Genomic DNA, 24,015 nt, shown 5'->3' with positions numbered 1-24,015 from the left:
GCAATTTAGAGTCAATGGATAAATTCTAGCGGAGGCCAACCATTTCTGTGGGGGCAAGATTTTACCCTCTGAATGTTAGGCCTTTGGGATGTGGGGTTGGCAAGAGCCACACAAAGTCCAATCTAGTAGAAGTCCCAGGTCAAAAGGAATCTGGCATTTCATATTACGTCTTAGCAGCTACTAGAGTTAGGATTTATGAGGGTTAATCTGAGAGATTGAAATGTAATACTCCAATGTGAAATGTGCAGACCTTTTTTTTCTTGAAATAATTTTGTTTCCTTTCCACCTTATATTCAGACAGGAGGAGGGGGGAAATCCTTCTATTTGTTAAATTAGCCTCAAGCAAACAAACTAAAACTTCTTGATGTTGTCCACCATGATTCATTATTCTGGTGCAGTGCTCTTTTATTTTTTTTTTCTTTCCATTGGCTGAATAATGTTCTTTGAAGCCTACATCATCAATAAACCACTCTGGTGAGGTTTAGAGGGCCTAGAATAATGAATAACAATTAGGGGCATTTAAAAGGTAATATTTTTTCCTCCAATTTGGGAATTGATTTATGAAGTTGGGGATCCTCCATTTTCATCAAATAAATGGTTTCTTAAAACAATTCTTCTTACCATCGTGATAGCACCTTACATCTGGCCACCGTTTGGAATTTGATACAAATGAGCCATCCACCACCTACAAAATTTAGTTCTACTTTGTGTTGATGAATTTGGTAGCCTAAAGTCAGTTTTATTCTGGCAAGCACCCTTCAAACAGATTAATCCTGTTGTCACACTCTTATTTCTAAATATAAAAACATAAAAATGTTTTCTCAGGTAACTTCTGTGAACTACCTTGGAATTGAAAGAGCGTTGAGTGAATCCTATTGGTTGGGAAGTGTCAGTAGTTTAGATAAGCAGGGAAAAGGTCAAGGTCCTGATTACCCACACTGAGACACTGATTTCATGACAGAATCACTGAGCTCAAATGGATGGATAGCTGTGTAAAACCAGTGTGACAGAATGGAGAATGAAACCCTAAGGACAGATGGTTCAAAAACACCCAGGTCACTTAGTAGACCTCCCATATAAAGTCCATTTTGAACATGCACCCTACATGTTCATCTCACTGTCTGAGAGCCCACAAATGTTCCAGTCCCCATCAACCTTCAGATCCCAACCTTGTGCCTTTAGAGACCAGTTCAGGAGCCCAATATGCTCTCTGGCTGATTTCTTACTTAAGGCACATAGTACTTAACAGCCAACTATTGTGCCTGGGAGATGCGAGATGCGAGATGGTTTCAAGAATTAAGGAATATGTAGAGGCAAAATACTTCTTTCTGCACCTCAGCTTAACTCCTTGTTGAAGCACAAGTCAGGGCTTTCTTTTTTCAGAAGATATTAAGAAACCTAGACAAGCAGTTGTACCTAGTTTCGCAGATTTCATAGACATTAGGGGCTGGAAAGGACCTCATGAGTTCATTGAGTCCAGCTCATCGCCATAGGCAGGAAGTCTGCAGGGATCAAATGATCCCAGCAAGATAAACATCCAAATGCCTTTTGAATGAGTCCAGAGTAGGCGCTTGCACCACCTCTGGGGAGAGTCTGTTCCAGACCCTGCTCCACCTTGGACTGTGAAGAAGTTTTTCCTTATGTTCAATCTAAATCAGCCTTCCAGGAGTTCGTGGTCTTTGGACCCTGGTATCCCTTGGGGAGCCCTGGTCAACAACTGTTCTCCCAGATCCTGGTGCATCCCCTTTATATACTTACAGCTACATATAAGTATGATGCTGGTTGTTCCTACCCAGGTGGAGCACCCTGCACTTCTCTGTTAAATGCCATCAGGTTTGGTCCACCCACCTTGCAAGGGTGTCGAGGTTGGCCTGTATCCCCAGCCTGTCTTCTAGTGTGGCCACCTTCCCCCATAGTTTAGTGTCGTCCGCAAACTTTACCAGTCCACATCTGATGCCCGAATCCAGACCATTAATGAGGATGTTGAAGAGTACTGGCCTGAGAACTGAGCCCTGAGGGACTCCACTGGTCATCTTGCACCACGTTGATTCACTCTCATCAACTAGTACTCGTTGGGTCCGACAGCAGTCAACTTTGGAAAAAAGTAAAGGATCACCTAATTTATTAGTGAGCAAATATTTAAAGCACAAATACACAGTCTAAAGAGTCTAAAGTACTATAAATAGTATATGGAATATTGTGAATAGCTTTGATATGGCAACTATTCCATTGTAAGTCCATAGGCGTTTTTTCCCCATTCAGTGCTGTTACAAAAATATAAAAAATCAAGTTCCTGCATAACATTACACTTCTCCAGTATAGTACCCATGCACACAAACACTTTCCCCTCTCATCTTCTTTCAGAGACTTCTCAGCCTTCCAAGTGTAAGTATAATACGTTATGTTTGTCACCCGCTTTCTCCAAAATGTAAGAAAGATGACAGCCTCTCAGTCCTTTTCAGATACCTCAGGACTCAGTCAGCATCATACTGCCAGGATCTACATAGGTAGCAGTACTCAAACCTCAGCTGCTGGCAAAAACAGAAATCTGTAGCCTGCATCCAAAGTGACACTGGTATAGAGAGCAGCTTATAAAAAATCCCATTCCCTAGATCGTCATAAAGGCTTGAACTCTATAGGGAACTCTATATGACACTGGATAGGAGCAAAGCAGAGTGAGGTGAGAGCTGGTAAACACTTAACTGACTTAGCTGACTTAGGGAAAAAAACAATTTAAATACCTCATTGCTTGCAGGAGGTATCTACTTCATTCCCATAGGATTGTACTCGCATGAAATTTGCTAGGGCAATTAAGGGGTTCTCTAATATCTGACCCTAAACCTACATATTATCAGATATTATCACTCATATTTATGATGCAGCGCTACCCGACATAATCACTTTGGGTCCCTTTAGCAGCCTGAAACCAGGCTGCAAAGCAAAAGGGTTGTTTTCCCTCACTGAAATTCTATAGCCTAAATATCTGTTACTCCTTTTCATGAGTTCAGCCTGGGGCCGCTAAACCCTAATTCACTCCACAGACAACAGCCATAGTGCCCGGGAGGGGATTGCATGGCTTGTAGATTCCAGAAACATGTGAATCACCCCATCGCTGCGCAGTTTTTTGTGCTTCACTCTTGCAATTTCAGCAGGATAATGAACGTAATTAGAAAGCTCCATTTGGCACCAATGCTGCTAGTGTGAAAGTGACCCACTAAGCTGCAGACCTCCCCCCATCTGCCCCCCCTTTCCTTTATTTTTCTCCACTACCCTCCCAATCTAAATCTGATCTAATCATCCTAAACTTGACTCTGTTTAGGACTGAGCTGTTACAGTCCATGGACATTCCTGTTAGGTTTAGAAATTATTTATAAAAGATCTTAAAATATTTATATTGGACATCCCTCCCCATGTCAATATTGCAGTGTCATAACCACTGCCAAGTCCTGTCTCCTTTTATTATTTTGATGTATGGCAGGTTATCGTAGATGACTTGCTTCTGTGCTCCTCCAAATGCTTGAGCTATTCCATAGCTACTCTCTGAGAGTTGTTTAGTGCAGCTGTGACATTACTCATGGTTATCCCTTAACCTAATTAGTTCGGTTTATTTACTCTGTGAGAAGGGGAATACAAGATAAAGGAAGTATTGTGGCATGGCCCATGCTTCAGGAGACTATTAAAACTCCACAGAAAAGATGGGCCAGATTAGTTTTGTGCGTAGCTGAGAGCCCTCTGATGGGATGAGTATTTTGGACCACTGGGTATTTGGCAAATAAATGAAGCCATTGAGAGACAGAGAGAAACGTACCAGCCGCCTGAATGATTGGCGGGACAATGTTCTGCAAGGCTCCCAGTCCCATGTGAACATGCTGTAATGTGATATCAAAGGAACACTTGGAGGTCCATTAGATTTGCACTGATTTGCATTCTAAGAATAAAGTGTATTGGCATGATTCATCCACTTCCATATTACAGGGCCTAAGAACCCCATAGGATGCAATGGCACTAAAATGTTTATCTGAAGTCCTATGTATTTCACGGGAATGTTGTGACATGCATGCAGAATGATGGACATGAAACCAAGAGAGAAAAGGCAGTGAAAATGGGGAAAGTAACTTTTCAAGCACAGTAGCTTGACCATGTCTCCACAGCTTATGGAGGTCCCAATTCTATAAGTTGGGGACCTAGATAATTACATTTCCCATTTTCCACACCCCAGCTTTAATTTACAGGCTGAGATACAGCCAGCTACATGAAGTCTGAATTTGGATAATTAGGCTGAATTAAACTTTTTCTTACTTTAATTACAGTATTTGTTTATTTTGAGGTGGATTTACTATTCCATATAATTAACCGGTGCATAGAAAGATTAAGCTATAAAGCATACAATTATACGCTTCTTTCAGGGCGATGTGAGAGTGTCACACATGGCATCAGTAGTTGATAACTTACCTAATGAAGTGATACCATCAAACTGGGACTGTTCCTCAGTATCCATTCCTACTGATAAGCAGTTATCTGTCTTCATATTGATTTGACATGTATCTGCTCCATATGTGACTTTGGAAGCTAATGACTGAGGTTGTACTGAATATTTTGAGACAAATTCCCAGATAAGCAGAAGGCCAGCCTCCCTGATTCCTAGATTATTTTGAATTATGGGTGCAAATGTTAGCACTCAGATGGACTCTTGGGACTTCCGATCAGTTCATTTGAGTGTAAACACTAGAGCTCACAATTCCCTGTGTCTGGGCAAACGTTGTGTGCAAAACTGGAGGTTGCACCTGCAAAATAGATGCCAGGAGTCAGACACAATATCCCATTTGTTTCCTCAAATTCCAGCCTGATTTCAGCAGCAAAGCTAGATGCGTAAAAAATTCATGGTTCGACTATATTGGTTATTAGTCATCATCACACTACTGCCATCACTGATAACAACATCCTGGGTTTGAAGCAGTGGAAAACATAAGAACTGCTTTGATTTCAATCAGCTAGCAGGCTATTTATATAGGGATATGCCAGAAAACTAGAAGAAGTGGGAGAAATGTGTGTTACAGAGGACTGGGACTACTCAGTGAGAAGTGTTTATGCCAGATCTTTGAGGTGGCATGACAGCTACTCCAGAAACACTTCCTGGGAGCAGAGCTGCAAGAGGGCGGAAGTCAGGTTGCTTGGTTTACCTGCTAACTGTTGCCCATATTCTCTCCAAGTGATTACTGCTAGCCAAAACAGTAAGACACAGACTCTTGTTCTGAATGCAAAGGAGGATGAATTCGGTAGTCATCACCTAGGCGGGTGATTTTGACCACTCTCCCAAAGTTGGCATGAGGTAGCGCTTTCAAGGAGATGCTGAAAGAAACATTAAGATGGCAGGTGATGCAAGGTGTAGTAGTAATACTTCCGCAAAATAGTCAGATATTGAATCCACCAAACTAAGACCGTTTTGATGTTGGTTTAGCATGCATTGTGATACACAAGCTCCTAAGGCACAAATACTGCGAGCCTTGTGATAAAATGATGTGAACATGGGCAATTCTGAGTCCATATTCAAATGTCAAAGCAAAGGTGAGATGAAGGGGAAGGGATAGCGATACTCAAATTATGCCTCCCAAGCCACTAATGGCTCTTCAATTCATCCCCTAAAGTTCTTCAAAGAAAATGTTACCCAATTTCTTTTATTTCTTTACTGCCTGTACCACTCTTATGACGATCGTGAATGATGTGACACATGAGATCTCTCTCTCACCCTCAATATTAATGAAAGTCCTATAGTTTTCTTTTGTCCTGTAGCTTTTTTTCTGGCTGTTTTTTTGTTTCCTTTTGGACTGGAGCGTTTTGGACACAATATTGGTGCGGTTCTTTGGTTACTACTGACTGCTCATGTAGTTCCTGAGTCATTCATGGCTGTCACCAAGCACCAAACATTTGCACCCTGCCCAGCAAAATGAAAATGCTACAATCCTGTAGAGCTCTAGTCTTCAGTGTTGTGGTTAGTTATTTAACCTAGTTGAACTGCCATTGCACAAATGGCTGCACGCTGCGTTCTTTTCTCAGTCCATTGCATTCTGTTTCTGTATTACACCATTCTTTAGTGTTTCCATATTTATGAATTCATCCATCTCCAATAACAATTACAGTTGGAATGTTTACTTTGCTTGATAACATTTACAGTTCATCTGCTGGGCAAATATTTGCTATTCTTTTTTTAAAAAAAAAATAATATTAGAAAAGCTCATGTAAAACTCAGTTTGTTTTCCCAAAATATGTTCCATTTCATGCTGTTGGCAGTAAAAAAAAAAGAAGAAGAAGAAAAAAGAAGGAAAAAAAAAAAAGAGAAAAGAAGCAGGAGTAGTTGAAAACTAAGAAAAGTTAACTTGTTGGTAACATTGAAATCAAAATCCAGTACATTACATTTCTTCCAAAGGAATTATCATATCAGGTACAATTATGTTTTTGCTATTTTATTTTCCTAGTTCAGAAATCAGATTCTTTCTACTTCTTCCAATAGGGAGTTATGGGGTGGGGTGGCAGCAATGTTAAGACATCTTACTATGGCTTTGAAAGCTCAAGTCCTGCTTAGACTCTGCCAGAGGCAAAGTTTTTTTTTACACACTCCTGTTGACCCAGCTGGAAATGGATATCTGGTCATTCAAGGTCAGGAGTCGAAGGTAGCCAGATGCAGTTCTCCATCACTGCACTGTGTCACTGGCTGATAATCTTTTGACCTTGAGCCCTTGAATGCCCATGGCAACACTCGATATATATGGGAGGAATCTTTTCTTAGCAATGTGAGTTCCTGGCTCCCAGGGGAAGTTTTATCCCAGTAAAGAAGCACTCAGCTAGCCAGGCCACCCTCACTGCCTGTATACAGCTGGCTCCTTGCAGTAGGAAAAGGAGCAGGTAGGCCGGCATTCATTATACCTGCTGCATCTACCCTGGATGATGAATACTCAGCTGCTGCATTAGGCAACATTCAGACTTGTTCACATAGCATTTAGGAAAGACTGAGTAACCGGTTCAATTTTGTAGCTAAAATAGAGAATCCTCAGCTTATGGCATTAAGTCCTTTTTCTATTGTCTTTCTCCTTCATTTTCCTTTTCCTCCCTAAGGTACACTTTCAAAAACCACACCTTTTTAAAGAAAAGACTATTATGCTCAATGGAGTGAGAGACAGGATGTGTGGATGACAATGCTGGCAGTATACATGGTGTGAATTAGAGCCATCGGGATCCTGCTTTCCAGACCCCACCCTACACTGTAGATTCGAATGCATTCAAGTAGTTAATATGCTTTGCAGTACATGGGAGTTAATTTAGTGCAGATAACTGAGAGACTTGATTTTAATGTGCAATGGAAGGAAGCTGGCACTCATTTTTGGACTGTGCATTGCTCTCTGCCTTGATGAACTAAGCAGATACTGTACCATGAAAGGAAAGAGGAAGCTGAAACTTGGATTAATATGCCTGTTTGTTTTATAGCACACCACTGATCATGATGTGGAGTTGGCAAGTAGCCTGCTCGGCCTGTAGAATGCAATCGTTGCTTTCGGGTTGCTGGAGGATGAGCCCATCATTATCTGGCAGGATTGGTGAGAAAGGAAAAGAAGGTTGATTCTGGCCAGATGGGAGATACTGGCTCAGTGTGAGAGCGCCTGCATGGAAATAGTTTATTTTCTGACAAAAGCACCAACCAAAGGCTAAGCAGTAGGTGTCATGGAGTAAGGAGCAGCCAGCCAGTTATGATAACAGGTATTGCCAGGAAACACCTGGCTGTGAAAGGAAACTGATGGGACCCTTGAATGAATGAATGAATGAACGTGCCTATCAGACAGGGCATTGTGACAAGCTTGGGGAAATAGAAGAGAGGACGAAAATGCAGCCCTCTGTGAGGATGCAGGAGCATACTCCAACCGGCTAATGTTTGCCCTTTTAGTTGTTTTACACTTATTCTCCCAGACTGGCTCAGATAAGATGTTTTCCTTGTACCAGGGCAAAAGAGCTGGGTGAGCAAGCTCTTGGGGAAGAGTCAGGATACTAGAATCAACAGTGCTGGGAGAAAGTATGTTTGATGCCTTGGACAGGATTAGAGTATGAAAATGAGCAAGAAGCGAAGATTAATTTCCTCTGAACCACTATTAACACACCACTTATGACTAGATAGATAGTGACAGATTGCATACTTGATTAATGTATCTCAGAGGTTATGTGCTTTTCAGATACAATGGGAGCAAAGGAAACATTTTTAAATAAAAAGAAGCTCAAGATTGTAGAATGCAGATAAGAGAGTGTTAAGCTACGGAAAGCAAAGGTTGAGACCAAAAATGGAAGACTGACCAAGGCTAGGGGTCAAAATGACACACAAACTGGTATAAGTGATCAAAAGCCAGTTCAAATCTGTAACACAACAAAAGTTGAGTGTACATAAACCACTTTCAAAATGGCTGAAACTGGTTTAAGATACAACTGGATGGATGTAGTGTCAGATTTAACTGATTTAGGTTAAATTGATTTGTTGAACTTCTGTCCCAACCCTGCCCCCCCATTCAATTTACAGTCCCCCAGCACCTGAGGCTGTGTTGCACCTGCCCAGGTAGGTGGGCTAGTTTTGGCCCAAGCTCTCTGCTCTAGGTGAGCAAGGAGGTGTGCTCTGGCACCACCCCCCGGCTTCTGGCCTCAGCCACTGCAGGCACATGACTGCATTTCTAGAATCAAAAGTGAATGTCTGTTCATTTGCTTATCAGTTCAATCTATGCAGCTTAAACTAACCTGCAAAGATTGAATTCATTCAGCCTCAGGCCTTTTGTCTCTCTGCACTTAGCCCAAGAGGTTAAAATAATAGCAAGGCTTTCCAAGGTGTTGCCAAGTACTTTGTGTATTGCAGTGCTGTGGCATCCTGGTTAAGAATCATTGAGATATAAGCTATTAGATATGAGATATTATTGTCTATGCATCTATTTTATTCTTTCTTCTGGTTCCAAATTAAACTGTTTTGTTTCCCATTTAAGTCTCACAACAATTTTTCTTGCATGTCTAAACTACTTGCTTCACTTTCCATCATGTCTGATAGGCGAATTATTTTGAGCCCACGTGCTGAAAATTAAGGAAGGGAAAAAAAAGAAATGGATAAAGGTCTACGCGATTTGCAATTCTGCATATTTCACAAAAACTATCAAATCTGGAATTGTCCACGAAAGCAGCTTAAAAAAAAAAACCTTCATAAAAATAAAATGCTGGCTCCCCAGTGGGAGCTAGGAGTCCTCACTGCCACTGCAACCCAACTTCATAGCCCACCCTGGGGAAACCATGGAAAACATAGAAAATTAGGGTTAGAAGGGACCTCAGGAGGACCTCGAACCCCCTACTTAAAGCAGGGTCATCCCAGCCACAGCTTTGTCTAGCTGGGTCTTGAAAACCTCCAAGGATGGAGATCCCACCACCTCTCAGGTAACCTGTTCAAGTGTTTCACCACCCTCATACTGAGAAAATTCTTCCTAATATCTCACCTAAACTTCCCTTGCTGCAACTTGAGCCCATTGCTCCTTCTTCTGTCATCTGCAACCCTTGAGAACAGTTTTGTTCCATATTCTTTTGAACCCCCCCCACTTTAGGTAGTTGAAGGCTGCTATTAAATTTCCCCTCTGTCTTCTCTTCTCTAGACTAAACAAGCCCAGTTCCCTCAGTCTTTCCTCACAAGTCATGTCCACCAGCCCCCTCACCATTTTTGTTGCCCTCTTCTGGATTCTCTCCAATTAGTCCACATCCTTTCTGTAATTGGGGGCCCAAAACTGAATACAGTACTCCAGATGTGGCCTCACTAGTGCTGAATAGAGGGGAATAATCACTTCCCTTGACCTACTGGCAAGACACCTACCAATGCCGTCTAGTATGCCATTAACTTTCTTGGCAACAAGAGCACATTGCTGGCTCATACTCAGCTTATTGTCCACTGTAACACCCAGGTCCTTTTCTGGAGAGCTGCTGCCCATGAGGTCAGCCCCCAGCCTGTACTGGTACATGGCATTGTTCTGTCCTAAGAGCAGGACTTTGCAGTTGTCCTTGTTGAACCTCATGAGATTTGTTTTGGGCCAATCCTCCAATTTGTCTAGGTCACTCTGAATCCTAGCCCTACCCTCCAGCATGTCTATTACTCCCCACAGCTTCGTGTCATCCGCAAACTTGCTGAGGGTGCACTCTGTGCCATCTTCCAGGTCATTGATGAAGACATTGAACAAAACCAGCACTCCACTTGGTACTGCCTGTCAATCCAGCCATTGATAACTTCTCTCTGAGCCTAATGCTCCACCCAGTTTTCTATCCACCTTACACGCCATTCATCCAGCCCATATTTCCTTAGCTTGTCTGCAAGAATGCTGTGGGGGACCACATCAAAAGCCTTGGAAGGCACAGGCTGGTGGAGTGCCTCAACAGCCAGCAGACAAGATGGCAACCACCTCGCCTCACCAGGCTCTCTCTGCCAATCAGCACCAAGCAGCAGAGCTACTTGAAGGGCAGCCAGGAGACAAGATGACAGCCACCCCCTCCTCCTGCATTCAGGGCCTCTCCATCAATCAGTGCAAGGGGCAGGACTGCCAGTGCACATCTGGGAAATATCCATGACATTTGCTATTTATGCTGTGACCAACCTGTAAAAATTGTTTAGTTTCTCCATGATACTTAAGTAGACTCCTAGAAAGTGGTTGGGGAGGGAAAGAGCAATTTTTAAATTGTCCACTGTATTCTGCTTAAGAGGGTGTCCATGTATAATATTTCTCAATCATTCTTCTCTCTCAGATTACATGGACTTTTCACTCCAAATTTAAGAGTGTAAGATATCAGATTCTTCTGATATGCATAAATAATGACAATTATATAATAATTTCCTTCCCATGCTGGATGTACAAAGACACTTGCATTGCTTTTACTGTAGTCCTGTATCAATACTGGGGGCATCTCAGCAAGACACCTTGATTTCATCACAGCTCCGAAGTTAAGTCCACTGCGTCCTTACCATGCCAAACAAGAACAAGACATGCTTTTAATATGAACCTGAGTAAGCTATTTTTGAGAAAACAGCCCTCAAAGTCTCTTATGGAATCATTTATATGATGGAAACAGAAATAATATTCTTACCCCCCTAGCAAAAAACTAGCATATTTCTTAACTCACCCATTGTATATCTGAGTCTTGTTTTGGAAGGATCATCATGAACAAAATGACATGAACTCAGTACAACATAAAAAAATAACCCTCCTTTCATTTCGAGATTAATGGCTTTCTCATTCTTGAGCAAAAACAAACCTAGGATTCTACTGAATAATTAAGTGCCCAAAATGTCTTCCCCCACAAAAAAACCATTAAAATGTTGCTCTTGAGGTTTAATAGGTAATAAAAGGCAGATTTAAATCAAAGGAGCCCAAATCAGTGGCAACATGGCGGTATGGGCCTAGTTACATGCTGGTAAATGTGTGTCACTGGTGTCTCAGTTGGAGGACGGATGAAGCTGACCAGGGAAAGCAACTAACAGGCAATGGAGGACTGACTCTGCCTTTATCTTATGTTTTTGTGCATATTCACATTATGGATTTTATACCCATCCTACCTCCTACTGTCATCACACCAGCTGGGCTGGATTTACCCCCTCTCATGTGTTACAAATTGACAGCTGCTGGCCTAGAAATCGATTCACCCCAAGTGAATCAAAGCAGTTTTTTCAATGGCATCTCCCTGCACTTGCTCTGAAAGAGACCTTTATGCTGATGCACAGCACTGGATGTAATCTATCTCTCTGGCCTGCACCACTGTGGTTTCCATGCCCTTGGCGTAGCTAACATGGCTCATTTCTGGAGTGGACCATGGAGTTCTCGATGGAGGGTGGGTTAAGTGTGTCTGGCTGTCACTTTAATACAGTGATGCTCAATTTCTCTGCTCTGGGTCAGATCTGGCCCATGAAGCCATGTCATCTAGCCAATGGGGCTCCCTACAGATCTGGAAATTTGACAGTGGGGGAGCAGTGTGGCAGCATTAATTGTCACTTCCCATAGGGACCCCATGTCTCAGGTGATGTGGCTCTGTGTCACAGATTATGCTCATGCACAATGGGGCTGGGGTGCAGAGACATTCTGCAGCCAGATCCCACGTATGGGGTCAGGCCAGCCTGCCAGATTGTACCTGCAGATTGACTCCATGCAGGATCAGGCCTGAAGACTGACCCTATGTCAAGATCCAGCCTGCAGAGTGGCCCCATACCTGCATTGCTTAGATAGACTTACTAACATCTGGGTGTTGCTGTTTCAGGATTTGACCCAGCAAATCAGGCCTACCTGACTCCCAACTCCGTTGCGGCAATGTACAAGTATGTAATCTTCACTTCCATTATGTTTGTCTTGAATCTAACCCATAGCGGGGTCTGTTCATATAACTGCTCCACCTCCCACCTACCACATAGGGTCAGAACAAAAATTAGTACATTTGTTAAAATATTATTTTTGCATGTATATTTTGAGGAAAAATGCTCTTAAAATGGAAGTAAGTGGGTGCAGAGGAAGGGAATACATTTCAAGCTACTCCTGTGATAGGGTTATTTAATACCTTTTTTTTTTCAGAATACAAAACTATGCATTTGTGGTGAAAGGCTTGGATGGCTTCATGAATAAGTGCTAGTTGATGCTATTTAAGTGGGATTCAATTAAATCTTCATGAAATGATCAGTGTGAGAAGGCTTGACGTGAACTAAGGCCCACAAAGGCAAATTGCCACTTATGAAGTATTTCATGGAAATCAGATAACTTTGCATAGCTGCAAAAAATGTGCTTAGCTTAAACATATTGGGCCAAATTCTGTTCTCATTTCTGCCTGTGTGCTGTGGAATCGGGGACAATATTTGGGCAAATATATTTTGAATAATCAGTTGATAATCTTGAAGGGAAGAAAAACCACTGCTTGCTTAAATATTGGCATGTCCCATTTGAAGACAGCTGTTCGTTCTCTCCTATTCTGGCACCTTCAGATTAAAAGATGCTGGAATTGTGCAGGAATGGTTTTCATGGTAACTATCAGAAGAAATTAAGAAAAGCTTGGAGGCCAAATTTTCCATCAAGTTATGGGTATAGTTGTCCATGTAGGCCTGGACCCTGCAAGCTGCTTTGCCCATAGAAGTCCCTGTTTCTGTGGGGATCTTGTTACTGCTATTTATTGTGAAGAGAGTGGTCCTTCTGCACTAAACAGCTATCTTATTGTTCCTGTGGGGCACACAATATGGAAATTATGCCCCCAACCCAGCAAATGGCTAATCTCCCAATGACCCCAATGGGGCCAGAATCTTGCCTATGACCTTTTAAGTCTGTTATAACATTCAGCAAATTAATCTCTAATTTCCCTTTTTTTTTTTTTTTTTGCTTGGTTAACACCCTAATTTCTTTGCAAGAAAAAAAGATAATAATGTTTCTTTAAGTTAGGGGAGTATCTCTAGAGCATAGAGGGTCTAAGAGTGACATGCCCAAGGTAACACAGAAAGCCTGTAGTAAAAGAATCCAGGTCTTTTAAATCTTAAGCTGCTCCCTTAACCCTTTTAGACCCTCCTTCCTCTTCCTCTGTGCTGCAAAAAAGTGTATACTATATTGTATACCTTAAAAAAGAAGGTAGCTGTGATTTTCCTCTTTCCCAAAGAGAGACAGTGGTATAACTATATTGACATCTCTAGAGCTGCTTCTGATTTACTATAGCGTAGGAGCAGAAGAAAGCCCATAGATTTAAAAAAATCTATTCTTATCAATTAAAGGCATTTACACTATGAAGCACATTACCGGCATGTAGTAATAAATGGGAAATGAAATCTCACCATTATTCTTCCGCCCTACGGAAATTCATATTCAAACCTGTGTTTATTCAGTGTCTTGATTTAAGGTATCATCAGCATTGGCGTTCTCTGCAGCCCTCCAGTGAGCACACGTCTGTCTAAGTACGGTGTAATCAAATGAATGTAATAAAGGAGGTGAAGCACGGGAGTAAATTGCATGAGTTGCGCTTGCTTAATGTGACTTCAGCTTGCTTCATCTCCGTCACTCACAGCAGTTTTTACCTTCCAGAAGGAATGACCTGTTAATATCCCCAAACCTTTCACGCAATCTATATGTTCAAAATCCTTTCCACTTCTGTCATTGAACCTTTTCTTTTTATATATTGTCCACAAATATGTGTAGATTAGACGCCCTGTTTCTATTGATTTAGCCTTGTTCTGTCTACTTTTAAATGACCCTTGAGAGGCTAAATTGCCCTACTCCAGTTGCTGAAATGTTTGACCTGTCTTCCAAAATACAGAAAGTGAAGCTGGTGTCTAACCCTTATGCTTCACACTCTTTATTCCCAATGTTCGTATTTCCAGAAAACCTTATGGGCTTCAAGCACAGTGATAGCAAGTGCGACCCAAAATACTCACCGCATAGTACCTGCATTCTCCTGAAGTGGAGGTAGGCTTGGGTTATAACACTTTATCATCCCTTCCCCTGTGAGACATGGCAAGGCCACTTTTTTGGTAGCTCTTCATGGGTCATTCATATCTCAAAGTGCTCTCTCAGGACTTGGCTTATTTCCAGTTCCTGCAAACAAAATCACAGCGTTCAGGTCAGCCATTCTCCATGACTTCAGCACCGTGAGCTTTCTTTGCCATGTTGGTGGGTGATTTCAAGACCCGTAGATGTTTTACTGCCAAGACACAAAAGAGGACATGGTCCGGCATGTTTCCAATTTAAATCCATTTGGAGGTAAGTAGTGAGATTATCTCTTGTGTTCATATCAGCTCTGTACAGGGAGATGGAGCTGGATATCAGAGATGGGTGGATTTTTTTCAGCTGAAACTTTTTCAAAGCAAAAAAGGGTTTCTCCTGAATTGTTCCTGCTGAGTAAAAAAAAAAAAAAAAATCCGGGAAGAGTAAAAAAAATTGTCATTTTGAAAAAGCACCCAAAATTGGGACGAAATGGTTTGATTTTGTGTTCAACAAAACATTTCCTTGACAATGGATTTTTACTTTTTGGCTCATTCGAAAAAAGTATGTACTGGATTCATTTTAAATGAGACAGGTCTAGTGGTTGGGATTATGAAGCACCCCTCATCCTAGCCCAGTAGAAATTATAAAAGCTTGGTTCCTACATAAGTTATGAAATGATTTAACAGGGCAGCCAGCCGTCCTGCATACTTTCCTGGTGAGTAGGAGTAGAGTCAGCATCAGAGTAGAGTCTTAACTACTTACTGCCTTCAAGTAGTTGGCTTGCTGCCGCAGGTGAGTTCCCCTTGCTTGGGGACTTTCTCAGCTAGATACCAGGAGTCATGTCCCATCACCTCCACACCTCTCAAGTGGCATGAAATGGTAGCAACTGGGCCAAAATACCATCTTGTACAGGATTGGTTTGGAAAACAACCCTTTGTAAAGCTGATGCTAGTTCAAAATTAATCCGAACCCTCCGTGTGTCTTGGGTCAGTAAATCTCAGCAGTAAATTGTTCGACAATGGGTTTTTTGTGAGATTCCCAGTATTACCTATTTCTCAGTAGGATGGAAATCAGAAGGATATGTTTGTTTGAGTAGGTATTCTTTTCTTGGAAAAAAACCAGAACAAAAATTTGTTGTAGTTTTCTGCCTACTGGGGTTACAGCAATAGCTTAGGGAATACATTTTTTCCACTCCATTTTTAGGAATCTAATTGTTACGGTAAACCCTCCGCAACCCATTCCCCCAGCTTCACAAAATGGTGTTCATTGACTCAGTGCCTCAGAAGATCTGATTTTACAGATCTGGCCCTCAAAATACCAATCGTCATTCAGCTAGGAACACTATCATTAAAGTCATCTTTGAATGTATGTCCCCATATCGATTAGGACCGAACCGCTCCTAATCCACCCTATCGCTGACTTCTTCAGTGGTCTATAACGGGAAACCATCAGTTAGGGTATCAGAAAAAGCCTCCACGTCAGACAGGTTAGGAAGTATGTCGAGAGAGATGTCAAAGTTATTAATGTCATTCTTTGCTGTAGCAGCTGCATTTACGTTTCCTCCACGGAGTAGAGTCCCTTCTTGTAGATCATATGCGGCCAATTTAAACTGCTTCACTCGGCTATTTAGCTACCTCTCTACATCTAGTTTCCTTCCCCCCCCCCGCCCTCCGTCAGATCTCTGATCCCCTCTCCTCTGAGAGGCAGAGTTGAGTTTCTTTGCCAAAAACTTGCTCCTTGTGCTTTTTTGGACCCCCATGAATTCTGCGGTACATACAACCTAATTTTCAGGCCTAATTACTTTGTTGGCACAGTGATATGCAGATCCTTCACATGCTGATTTTTCCCTAGCATTGGCAAATTCGGTCTCCGTCTCTCTCTCCTCCCCACCCCCCATTAATGCACAAAACAAGACTTTTAGAAGGTGCCAAAAGTCCCCTGTAGGAGGGAGGCACTCGTATGTCAGCCTGCCTATAGTAACCTTATTGTATTGCTCTACCTTAATGAAAGGGAGCTGGCTAGACTAAATAACAGGCTGCAAAAAGTGAACACAGTATTATACCACATTAATCCCTCTGACACCACATCCATCTAACTGCCACAATGGCTGTGATACTCCTGTACGGGCATGTGATTCATTTACCATTATTTGCCATAATTACCCTGCGCAGAATTAGATAGGATTAAACTAAACTTGGTGGTCCATTGCACTTAGGAGCGGCAGCCGAAAAACTCTACGAGGGGTCCTAATCAACTCTGTTCAGCATTTCCCCCGTAATCACCATTTTTAACAACAATTCATTGCAATAAATGTTTGTTAGTAGCTATTTGTCATCAAACATTAAATATGCCTTTGATTTCCTCATGATTTATCTTGATGTTTTGAAAGAATGGCTGTGTGGTTAGTTGTGTACTACAAATTATGATGGTTATAAAAACTGTAAATTACCTCGCTCTATGATGTAAGTTGCTGTTCAATAGAGCTAATGGAGCTTGCTCATAATGAAGATGCATGGGCAAGATTCGGATCCCGGCTGATTCGGTGGAAGTCGGGGGCTATTCCACTGAAGTCAAGAATTGACACTAGTCCACTTAATGTGCTAGCTCATAAACTGATTTTCATTTCTGCATCTTCCTGAAGAAGTTTCTACCCTCCTTTTCTGATTCATATAATCAATCTCATTTATTTTTTCTCTGGGACGTGTCAGGGAGAACACATAAATAGTGCAATAAATACTAAATTTGAGCTGAGAGTTTTTCCACAGCATATTCAGTTCAAATTACATGTGCAAAAAAAGAAAAAAAAAGAATTAACACTATCATTATATTCTACACTAAAGGAACTGGTGGATTAGGAGAATTTGGAAGAAGAGAGGTGGAATTCCTTTAAAAGTACATGGATGTTATGTAGCAAGTTAACATAGACCTCAGAATATGGAAATCAAAAGAAATGGTGATTCACTTTGTCTTCCTATATACAAAGAAGATATTGGAGATACTGAAGTCTCAGGAGAGTAAGTCTGATGAGATTCGAGGCCTAAAAAATCTAAAATGGATGATTTGATAATTCTCTCTCCAGGTAGAGCATGAAACCATTCAGCATCTCATATGTGACTGTGTGGCGACTAAATAAATGTCAGCACTATAATTGGTAGCATTATAAAATCATGGAAGCACCTGATACCCCACTAATACTTTACCTCTGGTGTTGTTTATATCTATTCAAAATGGTCAAAAATGCTACGTGCAGCCCATCCATTTCCACCCTCCCGACAGAAGCAGCACGTCTGCACTTGCTGCACATGTTTCCTTGAATATAATTGCTCAGGGCAGGATTTATCTGGCATATGTCCCATAAAAAATAGTAAAACTACAAGTGGTAAAATTACAGCAAAATTACAATTGAAACTCTATGATATGGCAAGAGGAACATGGAAAGGGAGTTCATGACTATCAAAGACATAAAACAACAAACTCTTTAATTTCATGCCACCATAAATAGAGGGGTCAACTTCCCATGCCATAATTTAGCAAGGTAAACAGTAAAATCATAACTGGTTGAAGTTCACAGGTAGCATCCAATGTAGTACAGAGTTAAACTAGACGTAGTTCTTGCATTAAGTATTAATCAGTACTAAGAGGTCCCACACTGAGAATGAAGCCCTACAGTGAGAGATCACCCCTGTTATAAAGACCCTGGGTAGCCAACAAAAAGACTAAGAAATGGGAGGATTAGGCCAAGATCCCACAGCAGGCCCCTGTTAGAGATGAGACGGGGTCTCCCGTTTCACTGTCCTATCTGCTAGGACAAAGAATGACCTTACTTCTGACTTGTAATTAAAAAGTCATGTTGTATGTTCTTCCCCAAAGAAACAAATTCTCCAGCTTGTTGATGTAAAACTGGGGGAAAAAAAAAAAAAAAGACATTTCAAAGAAAGAGAGCTTTTTCCACATAGCCATACTATGAGGAGAGTTTCCGTCTTGCTACAGCAGTTTGGGGTGTGCTCCTCACCATCCATTGGTATCATTAAGTTTTGAGTCATGCTTCATAGTGACCTTAATAAAATTTTAAAGACCGTATAACATTATAGGTGTGTTAATCAGTCTTCCACATGACATCATCTCGGCCCTAGGAATAAGTTTATGGCAGTAATAGATCTTAGGAAAAGGATGAGGGATCATCAGGATTAATGTTTTAGTTGCATAATATTACCAGAATAACATTTTGTGTAGTTTATCATACAGCACCGAGCACACTGCTGCCAATAAATATAGTTACACATTTTTTTCATACAGTGATATTTTCTGTCACCCATAAAAGGAAATAGGTTTTTGCATAAGAATGAAGATTTTTAATTAAATGTTTTTTGACCTACTTTGCTACAGTTTGGCTGATGCAGGAAAAGCTTGGGCTTTCTATTTTGTAGTAACTTTATGAAGCCAAATAACTGTACCTCCTTAAAATCCATGCACGTAGAGCAGCAGGCTATGGTACCCTGACTCAGTTTGGCGTTTGGTCAAAAAATGTATGCTTCTGAACATGGGATTGTTTGTATCTACAGGTGGAACAGGTTTTTTTCCCCTCATTTTCCTTCCAAATATGACAAATTAGCAATAATAGATGTCTTTTGTCAAAATATAGAATTCCAAATTGTTTCAGTGTAACAGTAGGCTACATTTGTGGGTGAAGATGCCATGATCAGGCCTCTGGTTAGAAACATATCTGTAGCTGGCCAATGCATAACTGGATCTGAGGAACTCCATTACAATGTTGAACACTTAATTACCAAGGAAAGTGATTTTTTTTATAGTTGATGGAAACTTCCATGTAAAATATTAATTAAAAATGACAGGCATCCATTCCAAAAAGATGGTGAATGCTTACTCACCTACACCCGGCAAGACGGCTCTTGCAAATAAACACCTCGCAACCCAAGTAAAGGTTGCACAATTTAGTTGATAATTAATAAGCCTTTTATTTCTCTAGCACCTGGCATCAGTACATGTTTTTATGAAAAAGGCTCTACTGATTGATAAAAGGAAGACTTAGATGATGAGCAGAGAAGCCCTGTACAGTCGGAAGCCAAGCATAATTAGTTTGCACAGTTTTTGTTGTTAGAGTTTTAGGTATCAAATCAATAGAGTAACATTAATAATTGAGGACTCAGATAAATATACCGTGTCCTAGATTAGAGCTTTGAGCTTCAAAATGCTCACATAAAAGGTTTTTTCTGAGGCTGTACATGTTCCAAAGTGCTATAATGTGACTTCTCAGCTACAGATACTGTAAGAAATACCAGCCTACTGTACCAGTGAGGGATTTGAGTATCTCCAAATTAAGGAGTACCTACTGTACCTACAGGGAGAGACCTGGCATGGTTCTGAAGTGGTTTATCTTTCATTAGCCGCAGTGAAAAAAAAAAATGGAACAAATAATAGCAAACAGGAGCTATGTCAGGAATGTTTTCACATTAAGCCTAGAAAAATTTTGCCTTTTTATGCACTTTTTGCTTGGTACTTTCTTCATTGGTTCAGTAAGGCACAAGGTGCTTTCAGAATAGTGTATAACTCTACAACTATTCCTGCCAGACCAGGTCATTTCACCACCGCCCCTCCCAACACCGCCCCCCCCCCCATGAAAAGAGAGCGTATGGCGTGGGAATATTCTGGAGGTTACCCAGTAGAGAATGCTTCCTTTCATCTCATCAGAGACCAAGGTCTGCTTCTGTGATGCAAAAGCTGGATCAGAGACCCAGATCATCCACAGCGGCCTGATATTTTGGTGCCCCTTCCAGCTGCCCAGCAGTGCCACTCCTTCATGCCTATGATCCCAAGCACTCTCCTGGACTGTGGGAACATACTGCATGGAAACATATAACACCCCCTTGTTTTTCCTGCTAAACATGATCCTTGCTTCTCTGAGGTCCCTGTATATAGATGAGCACAGGAGGATGAAAAAGTGATCAGCGCATCTAGTCACTTAGCACTACCTTGTGAATTCCAGTGAATGAAGGAACACCATTTAAACGTCCTCATGCTATTTTAGCAGATAATTTCTAACAGCTGTGTCCAGTTTTGTAAACTCAGGTTACTCTACACGATCTAGGCAGGTTTGAGAGTATTAAAAGTTGTCTGTCTCTTACTTACTCCCATTGAATCCCTTCTGTAGGGGCTCCCACAATGTTTTCAAATTGCCTGCGTTAACTATGTCGAGGTATTTTCTTGCATTACAATAACCTGAATTTAGTACACTTAAGATGAAATTGCTGTGTCAGGAAGGTGATGATACTACAACTGCTGGCAAAAATTCCATTCACATCAGTGCTTCGGGATGATCCTACGCCATTTTGTGAAGACAAAACTAGCACTGCCTTATCCTTCGTTGCCCATCCAGGAAATAAATGGCTCTGGCTCTCCCCTGCTCATGCCAGTGACTCAGGAGTGGATCTGTAGGGTCAAGAAGTGGATGGAGCCTTTGTGTCACTTCCCCAATATCTACAGATTATTTGCTGAACCCATGGGGAAGTGCAAATAATCTGTAGATATGGGTGGGACATAGTAAGCAGGAAGTAGGCACCAGGTTGTCATCCCCCAATCTGCTCTTGGTACAGTAACAATTTGCTAGTCCTAACCCGAGGTCAGTTGAGACCTGACGTTGCAATATAAGAATTCCTGATCAGTGACTTCAGAATCTAGGGATATTACCAATGTACATAGAAATATTTCCCCTAGGAATAAGTAATAACTAAAAGGTAGCTTGGTCCTATTAAATGCATTTTAGTGGAGACTTTCATTTCCCTGTTTGCAAAATGAAATGATATAATTTAAGCAAAAAAAAGCCATGGCTGAAATTTATGGGAGCCCTTGGACTTTGAGTAAACCTGGACTCAACTCCTATTCTCCAGGGCTTTCAATTCTATGCCTTTATTAATTATGTTTGTACAATTCACTTGCACTATCCATATTTTTGACATCAGATTCTTTAGCTGTATTTGTACTGTGTATTTTTATTATGGATTATTGGCAAGGCAAATCCATATATTACACAGGTCTATAAATTTGACTCAGATAAATGTCTTATATACTGTACTAATTGCAGAACTTAATCTCAGCTCTATAGTGGATATAACTGGCATGCTCACCTTGCTTCTATCTTGTGTGATGTAGCTTAGGTTAAAAATGCTGAGCCAAAGTCTCTGTGGCATCAGATTCTGCTGCATATAGTTGAGATGGGAGCCAACAAGGAGCTGGTTAACTCCCTGTTTCTGGGATTCGGTCCTACACTGTTCCTACCCCAGTAGAGATTAGTACATCTTAAAGGTTGCTGTAACCTATGGCACCAGCACAGACCTCGAACACAGCGTTCTCCGGACACGTCCCGGCCCCAACACGGTGCCTGCAAAGGGCTTGCATAGAAGTCTGCTTGGCTGCCTCTCAGGCCCTAGGGATGTCCCCATACCAGACAAGTTCAGAGAAAGCAGAAAAACCAGGAAAAAGTGGCCCTTATACTCAGTCAATCAGGTATGCACAACTGTATTTCCTCTTGCCTTGGTATTATGCTGTCATGACCTTGTTGGGTTTAGTGGAATTAGAGTTGATTCGCTTTGAGACAAGAACTGGGCCCAGAATACATCTGTGATATATGGCACTTAATTATCATAAAAAGTGAAGACTTGACATCTTTGACCATCAATTTCTCCTATTCATTCAGAGAACAGATACCAAATGGGAGGCATCTGTGTAGCTTCCTCCCCTGGCCCCCCAATATGCCATGAACCTTGAATGGTCACTTCTAGGAGCTACTCTGTGTTCACTTACTTCTTGTCCTCTTAGTTTTGCGGCCTGTTTGTGCCAGTTCCTTTCTCTGTCTGTTCAGTACTGCATGGCTTTCACAATTTTTAATTGAGTCCTTCCTGTCAGGTAATCTATCTATGAAGAGTTAAAGTGTGCATGTAGTCCCATATGGAGAGTCTGACTGGCTTCACTGGGACCACTTACAGGAGGCTGGAGACCAAGTTTTTGACCCAAAGAGCAGTAACCTGGCATAAACTGTATTTTAGTTCATATCATGTTCAAGAGCCTTTGGCCACGCTTGTGTGACAAAGTGTGTTTATTTTTTAATTTTCAATTAAACTTTAATAGATGGTTTGCGATATAATAATGCTTGCTTTTAGCTCCGCTGTGCATTGTTGCTTTATTGAAGTAGATGTGTAGCACAGAGCTGTTCGTAGGACAGCGTAATTGCCTGGGTCTTGTAAATCAGCTGTTCATCACTAACAAACCATTGCCTTTCAAAATGCTCCCACACAACTATTTACAAAATAACTTGGTCTAGTTAATGGCCAGAGTCGTTTTCTGAATTCCCCCATAGCTCTTTGCTGCAGCCTCAATATATCAGATGAATCGATGCCACCTATACAACAGTCTCGGGTAGAAGACAAAAACCGCTTCAAAGGGTATAGTGACTTGAGCGTTTGTCAATAAGATGTCTTAATGTTTTTGACAACACCCATTTTTTTGACACAGTGGGTGAAGAATCCTGACATCATTTATTGTGTCAACTGAACAGATTTAGCTGCTGGTGAACCACATGGTAAATTACACTTTCCCCCCCCCCCTTCCTGTTTGTTGAAACTATAAATCATATTTTCCTTTTGGAAGCTACTGATTACTTTTCTTTGAACTAGAACACATTTCTATCTGTGTCTAAGGAAAGAAAGTAAAAGATTCCCCTTTAAAAGAGTCTCTCAGGTGTCATTAATCCATATTTAGAGGGCTGGTTAAATACGGTATCTTGTTCCATTGATAAAAAGGCTGAAATAATATTTATTCGGAAAAGTGGATCTCTCTTAGAACCTGGAAGTCATTTTGCCCTGGAAAGCAACTCAGCCAGTAATTTAAAACATTTAACAATATGCGAAATCACTTAGGAGGCTGAAAATAGGTAAATATCTGGGAAAAGCACTAAAGGCAAAAACCAGTAATACTGGACTTAGGTGCTATCATGCTTAAAGCATATGTACCTTCCTTTCCTCCCAGCAGAATTGAAACCCCAAGTTAGGTAACGGCGGTCCCTATAATGTGAATGAGGAGACTTGGGCATGTCAGAAAGATGATCCCAAACTCTACCCACTTGGAAGTACCTAGAGCTAGCCAACAGGAAACATTAAGTGCAGGGATTTATTTATCTGAATTTCCACTTTCTCTCCAGAGCTCAGGTAGCTGAGTCAGGGCCGTAGGCAGGTACAAGTGTTCTTTCAAAGAGCAGAGCAGGATTCACTCCTTTCCTCTTGACGTGAGGGCGGTGGGGTTGGCGTTTCGTATCATAGCCTAGGGGTTATAGCACTCTACAAGGACGTTCTGGTAGGGATGCCGTCTCCTCAATCTAGTCACAAAACAATATCTTGCATTCCCCAAGCGAGTTTCCTAACCATCTGACCATAGACACAGCTGTGTGGACGTGCCCTTCACCCTTCCCATGGAAGCCTTGCCATAGTACAGAAAAAAAATTCAGTATTCGTGGGATGAGAGA

The 24,015-nt window shown here is 41.4% G+C and overlaps 1 long non-coding RNA gene across 4 annotated transcripts in view; it reads right to left on the bottom strand.

Moving 5' to 3' along the window:
* Nucleotides 1-1,931: 1,931 nt before the first annotated feature.
* Nucleotides 1,932-24,015, bottom strand: part of LOC109310642 — a 60,219-nt gene continuing 38,135 nt past the window's right edge. For 2 of the 4 annotated variants that reach the window (XR_002101282.1, XR_002101280.1), the window contains exons 2-6: nucleotides 18,308-18,383; nucleotides 14,435-14,594; nucleotides 13,838-14,077; nucleotides 12,321-12,434; nucleotides 1,932-2,092 (exon numbers count right to left, since the gene is read on the bottom strand). This is a non-coding gene — a long non-coding RNA (uncharacterized LOC109310642). The remainder of the gene's footprint in view (nucleotides 2,093-12,320; nucleotides 12,435-13,837; nucleotides 14,078-14,434; nucleotides 14,595-18,307; nucleotides 18,384-24,015) is intronic. The other 2 variants (XR_002101281.1, XR_002101283.1) reach the window with 1 other exon arrangement.

Source organism: Crocodylus porosus, unplaced genomic scaffold, assembly GCF_001723895.1.
Source record: "Crocodylus porosus isolate Cpor-Errol unplaced genomic scaffold, CroPor_comp1, whole genome shotgun sequence".
Classification (NCBI taxonomy): Eukaryota; Metazoa; Chordata; order Crocodylia; family Crocodylidae; genus Crocodylus; species Crocodylus porosus.
The sequence above is the reverse complement of the archived record's forward strand: the minus strand, read 5'-3'. Positions and strand labels throughout refer to the sequence as shown.